The 7,258-nt window shown below is 37.0% G+C and overlaps 1 long non-coding RNA gene across 1 annotated transcript; it reads right to left on the bottom strand.

Moving 5' to 3' along the window:
- Positions 1 to 1,041: 1,041 nt before the first annotated feature.
- Positions 1,042 to 4,404, bottom strand: LOC121406129. Its single transcript, XR_005968756.1, has 3 exons — positions 4,345 to 4,404; positions 1,598 to 1,717; positions 1,042 to 1,057 (listed from the first exon to the last, which is right to left on the bottom strand). It is a non-coding gene; the product is annotated as an uncharacterized LOC121406129 (long non-coding RNA).
- Between the last annotated feature and the right edge of the window lie 2,854 nt (positions 4,405 to 7,258).

The raw sequence follows: 7,258 nt of genomic DNA on the forward strand, positions 1-7,258 counted from the left end.
AGTACCTCTAGCCCTTCAATCAAATTGGTTGGACGACCGGTTACACTTTACATATAACATAGTTATAAGGAGAATGAAGGGGACCATAGAAAGAAAGCATGAGAAAAGGGGAGATTTTGGTAGGGAGAGAATGAATCAGAAAAGGATCATGCTGAAAATTTCATTAAAATCTGATAATAACAAAGTTATTGAATTTGAAATTTAACAACATTTTGGTAAAAAATTAACCCAATGTACACACGATCGTCAGGAATATTTGTTAGGCTTATTCTATAAAATGAAATAATTATTTCATATTTTCATACATGTGTGTATGATATGTCCCAAGTATCATATCATTATTTCCAGCAATGCATATCTTCACATTAAAGGTCTAGTCCACCACAGAAAAGATTGTTTTGAATCAACAGAGAAAATCAGGCAAGCATCATGCAAAATATTTCATCTAAATCGGATGCAAAATAAGACCCTCACTTTTTGTTTTGGTTTTCATTGTTTGAATTGTACAATATTTTCAATTTTTTTTACAGATTTGACAATAAAAAATAAAAATAAAACTTTATTTCATAGGACAATGAGGAGAAAATTATAATATTTCATATTTAAAAAACAAAGAAAAGTGAATGAGTGATGTCATCAGATCCCTCATTTGCATACCGACCTGGATGTGCATGTAACTATTAAGTGAAATTGAGCGAAACTTAAAAATGTCATACCTTTCTTTATGTTTGATTTTTCTCTTTTTAATCAAATCAACTTTTTTGTTAGGGTGGACATGTCTTTGAAATAAATTTTCACTCCATTTTTTATAGTTCTCGGAGGACAAAATGTAAATTAGCGCGACTTCTTGTAATAAAATACAAAAGAACAAGTGGGGATATGACATCAGCTGGGAACGTCGTGGTCTAGTGGTTCTGACTCTCACCTTTCAAACAGAGGGTCGTGAATTTGAGTCCTAGCCATGGTGTGTTTTCCTTCAGCCCGAATTTCATCCACACTGTGCATCACTAGACCCAGATGAAGTGAATGGGTACCCGGCAGGATTAATTCCTTGAAGCTGTAATAAGAAATATTGGATGAAAACAATGCAAAGGACAGTATATTAGCTAAGGGTTCAAAATATGAATGCTTGTCATGTGTGTAAGCTTTCTTTAGAAGTTCATATATTTTTTTATATATTGAGAAATTTGCAGTATACTCTACCATTCAATTGAATGATACCAATTAACAAATATCAACAAAACATTTTGTAAAATATGATAAATAAATTTATGTTTAACCATAGATGGGTAGACAATAACCTATTATATAATGGGAGGTTGCCCCAATGATGACAAATACCACAACAAATGAATACCTGGGGAAAAAGTGTCCACCCTTCCCCCCTCAGCCAACATACTGATTTTTTTCTGGGGGGGGGGGGGTGTCAGAAAAGACGTGTGCTCCTCTAAATAGGGATGACATTTGTCCTTTCTAAGGATTTTTTACCATTCCTGACAAGGTTTTTTTTTCAGCTATGCCACTGCAGGAATACAATCTGTTTTATCTCATGAAGCTTTGCATTTTTTTCTACTGAAGAAAATTCTTACACACCTACCTTTCATAAACTCCAATTGTTTCTTGTACACGGTACGTTTTCTGTGTTCAACACCCGTCGTGTCATTCCAAGATAAGGCTGGATCATCTACCTTATCATCCAGTGTATCCGTCGTCCAAACTTTGAAAATGAAATAAAATCAATTTAAGTGTTGTAAAATCTGCATGTATGTGCAGATACAAACAAAAATAGAATACTAATATAGTAATAGAAAAATAATGATCTTAGAACTTTAATGTTAAAGATATTTTTCATGGACCTCTGATTACCAGCCCAGAATTTAGGATAAAAATAAGGAAATGTGATAGTATTTCAGCGTAGTTCAGACAAGGCTGTATTATAACTGTGCATGCTTTATACTAGTAATAGCTATGTCATCTGAAATCAAATTTCTAGAGCAGCGATTTTCAAGAGGGTAATCGATGACATAAATTCCATTTTTCTGGTATTGACAATCGCAGAAGCAGATCCAAGTGGGCACATTTGACCTGTGCCCCCACCTTGAGAGCAATAGTTGATGTGTTTGATAAAAATGTGGCTTTCTTACACAAGTGTTCCCCCCCCCTTCGAAAGTTACAGCAAATATTTATATTAAAAATATTGTCTCATACAAGAGGATCTCCTTTTGGTTTGCTTGTTATTTAAAGTTTCCTTGGGAAAATGTGCCCCACTACCCCCTTTGAGAAATCATGGATCCGTTCATGGACAATCATATGCCAGTGGATGAACTCCAGACGTTTTTTAGGCAAGTTTTGATCAGTAAATAAATAAAAACAGATAAAATGTGATCACAGGACAAACTTAACTTTAAAAGAGGATAAAATTTACTTTAAAAATTGATATGCCTAGCCCCATGAAAGGATCTGAGAATACCCTCCGGCACTAATGCAGTTTCACACCAGCCAACTCACAGTGAACAATTGTGTACAACGGATAGCGGAGCGTGAACGTAGCGGTCGTGTACATTTTTGCTTATTACATGACGTCATCCAGCCACTGCCGAGAACCAATTTATGAATGAAAATATAGTAAGCATGCGCAGTGCAAGCCTTTTGTTTCCCCACACAGAATTCCACCAAAACAAGTGTGCAATTCCCTATCACCTCGTACCAAAATCGACCTAGAATTTCAATTTTCCTATATCTTATATGAATTATGAAAGGTATTCTCGGAGGATCTATTTTCTCACCGATACCGCACAGGTAAGCGAATTTTGAATACTTCTTGCTTTTCCGTCAAAATCTTACGAATTAGCGTCTATATGTCATCGTGTTCCTTGGAATTTGTAGAGTCTATCGCAACGTGCATAAAGTCAATTGGCTTCCGGGTTTTGGAGCGTTGCGTGAATATGCATGAAATTGCAGTTTCGATAATTTTCGATCGATACCGGAGCGATCCGATCACGAACCAAGACCATTTACCGTGTACACAACATGACCGGATATCGTTATCGATACTTCCGCACGCAGTCCAAAGGAATTATTTTTGGGACCACGTGGTCATGACGTGATCTGCGCTATTGACCAATCAGCGGTCTTCGATCGAATCGCTGTGCGGAGACGATCTATCCGTTGTACACAGTCTATGGACAATTGTTCGTTGTGCATGCAACTTCAAGCAAAACTCCCCACCAGAATAATTGTCTACACACATTTTGAGATCAATACAATATCAATTCTAGATCAATATGCCCACCACTTTTCAAAATATTGCGGATCGCTTGGATTCGCCGTCATGTTGATATGGACCGAAGTTATGCGATCAAAAGATTCGCATGCGGCATGCTGGCAGTTTGTTTGCCACATGTTAGCATGATTTGGTTGCTAACTTCAGTCCATATAAATATTACGGCGAATCCGAGAGATCCGCGAAGTGATGTCTACGGATTAGATCAACGACGTCGAGATCGAAGACTAAATACAGCCATTCCCAATATTTTGAAAAACGGTGGGAATATTAACATCGAAATGTGACTGAGAGACCTGTCATGACATTTGGGAACAAGTTTTGGTGATGAGGTATGCTGGTAATCGGCCGGTGCAAAACTGCATTAGCGCCAGTTTTCTCTGCATATTTATTGCAGCCTCTGTAGAAAAATTGAATAGGAATCGTTTGTCACTCCGTCCAGTCACAGTTCCACACACAAAGTGCACATTTTACCATTGAAATAGTATGTGCAATGAGTGGTGTGTACAGTGTAGCAAAGTTATAGACCTGCGTAGCCTTTATCATTTTTTAAACTTTAGGACCCTTACCATGTTTCACCTCCATTTTATCTCATTTACCAACATCTATCAACAACAACAACAACAAATTATAGGCCTAATTTCAAAGCAATATTTGTCGGCAAGTTTTCAATTTCAGTAAATTAACGTGTGCAGTAACCGGTAACGGTCTATTTATTCACAATTAAAACTTTGACAGTCTTGACATTAGCATTAACAAATCATTCATTCACGAATTCAATGTATTCAGAGATGGTTTTTGTAAAACATTGACAATAAACATCAGGCAATATGAGCGAATTACTATTCAATGCTCGCCGATCTTAACTCTGCCAATACAAAGCATAAACCATAAGCACTCCCTATCGTCAAAGCCACGTCCCGGCCGTAGAGCAGCGGCCAGCGCCAACGGGGCAGTGACGGTGGCAGTGCAGTGGTCGTGCATGTCGTGGCAGTACAACGACATCTAACATTTTGAGACAATTTGAGAAATAAATCAAAGAAAATTGTTATAGAACTTACTGTTATAGCCTTCTACAAATGACTTTGAAGTCGCTGTCCGAATCTGACCCGTGTTCCTTTAGTTTTTGATGAATTATCGACGGACTTATCACAGCCAAAACGGTAGTACGGTAGATCGAGTTTTCTTTTTCAAATATTGCACTTGGCGGTTAGACGTTCGCGCGTGCGTAGTGCGAGAACAACACGTATAATAGAGCTATACTGGCAAGCAGCCAAGCGGCCCCTCTCGCAAAGCATATGGGGGGGATAAATTATGACAAAATATGGGGGGAGGGGACTTCTTCGCCAAGATAAATACACATCCCGATATGGGTGGGGGGGGGGGGGGGTGAATTAAAACCAAATCAGGGGTGTCTTCTTTTTCCTCTCGATTGGTTCTGGGTTGGAAACCATGATGGCGTGAGTGCATGCCACTGTTTTCCTTGGATCTTGGAATCTATGAAAAAAGTTTTCGATCCCTTCACATTTTTTTCCTGTTCTCTATGTTATTTTCTTTTTTATTTTCGTTGTCTTTTTTTCTTTTTCTGTTATCTTTCTTTTCTTCTTTGCCTTTTTCTTTTCTTGTTTTTTCCCCTTTATATATATATTTTTTACTCACTCCTCTTCCCTTTTAATTTGCTTTTGTAATGATTGAAATTGAGATTTCATTCAGTAGATTTCTTTTCTGTTACATTGTTGTACTATACCCTGTATGGCGGCAGGGAATTTTGATAGGGGTGAGGGAGCAAGACCATGTGGATAAATCATTTCAATCAAGTAATGCCGGTCTATAGAATAGCTCTCCTCTTTATAAACGCCGTCCACAAGTGGGAAAGAATATTTAGAGCCTAAAATAGAATTAGAATTTTGGAAATATCATTTGTAAAAAAAGGGTGAAATAATTCATGATTGGAAGCAGCTATAATAGCGTACAAATGGGTCAGATGGGGCTTTTGACGTTGCAGACAGACCAAATCAGGGTTTGCGGATGGGAATTTGATAGAGGTTGGGGGACCAAGACAACCAACAGTGAATTCATTTTTAGCAAAATATGGGGCATTGCAAGAAACTTGCAATCGAAGCAATCGAACGCAAATCAATTTCAGACTCCAAAATCATGAGAGTCATACTTTTCATTGCAAACTTGCAACTGATCCATAAAAAAATCCAAATTGATATGTTCTAGATAAACTTAATGTATCATCACCTGTAAATTTGCATCTGATCGAATTTTGGGATTGATTGCAAATATCTTCTTGGAACACTAAATATATATTTCTTTTTATAAAAAGCGGCCATAAACAAGCAAAATGATTATAAAAATAGAATAAAACTTATTAATTAAAAATTAAAACCCTTTTTATCAAAAAAGATTTCATTGACCGATTGATTTTATTTTTGCATGCACCCATTGCATCAGATTTAAATTTATGTACAATAGTAAAATATAACAAATTTATAATATTGTATCATAACCACTGGATCAATAATATTTAAACACATATAGACCTTTTACTTAATAAGGACAAAGACAATTTAAAAGAATGCAAGAGACCATGTTTACAATCATGAGCGATTACACTTGATTTGGGGAAGCTGCTCGCATAAAAGTCACAGGTCAAATATTTAATTAACTCTAAATACCTTTTAATCTTTGATATATTTTCTTTAAATCTTCGGAATTATGTTAATGGGTAATGCAATTGGGCATATCATTCAGCATTAACACAAATGGCATTCATTAGGCAAACACCACTAAGCCACTATAGCTTTACAATTATCCAACATGATTATATTATATACCACTAGGCACATACTACTAAGACACCATATTGATACCAATCATACCATTATAGAGGCACATACTACTGAGACACCACTGAATACCACTGAGACACCATTGTATACCACTGAGACACCATTGGGTATATAATGGTATACCATGCAGTCATACCATTAGAGGCACATACTACTCAGACACCATTTGACACCACTGAGACACCATTGGGTATATGGTATACAATTCATCATACCAGTCATACCATTATAGAGACACATACTACTGAGACACCATTGTATACCACTAAGACACCATTGGTGCATGGTATACCATTCATTATACCGGTCATACCATTAGAGGCATATACTACTGAGACACTATTGAATACCACTGAGATACCATTGTATACCACTGAGACACCATTGGATGTATGGTATACTATTCATCATACCAATCATACCATTACAAGCACATACCACTGAGACACCATTGAATACCACTGAGACACCATTGTATACCACTGAGACACCATTGGGTATATCATGGTATACCATGCAGTCATACCATCAAAGACACATACTACTGAGACACCATTGAATACCACTGAGACACCATTGTATACCACTGAGACACCATTGGTGCATGGTATACCATCCATTATACCAGTCATACCATTAGAGGCATATACTACTGAGACACCATTGTATACCACTGAGACACCATTGGTGTATGGTATACCATTGATCATACCAATCATACCATTACAGGCACATACTACTGAGACACCATTGAATACCACTGAGACACCATTGTATACCACTGAGACACCATTGGATGTATGGTATACTATTCATCATACCAATCATACCATTACAAGCACATACCACTGAGACACCATTGAATACCACTGAGACACCATTGGGTAAATGGTATACCATTCATCATACCAATCATATCATTAGTCACATACCACTGAAACACCATTCGGTATATGGTATACCATTTACCATTAAATAAACTACCAATTACCATTAAGAACTTACCATTGAAACACCACTTAAATACCATTCGCGTACCATTTACCATTCAGATTACCATTCAACTACCATTCGGCACCATTCAAATACCATTGGCGATTTTTATAAGGGACAAGTC

Source organism: Lytechinus variegatus, chromosome 19 (assembly GCF_018143015.1).
Source record: "Lytechinus variegatus isolate NC3 chromosome 19, Lvar_3.0, whole genome shotgun sequence".
In the NCBI taxonomy this organism is placed as follows: domain Eukaryota; kingdom Metazoa; phylum Echinodermata; class Echinoidea; order Temnopleuroida; family Toxopneustidae; genus Lytechinus; species Lytechinus variegatus.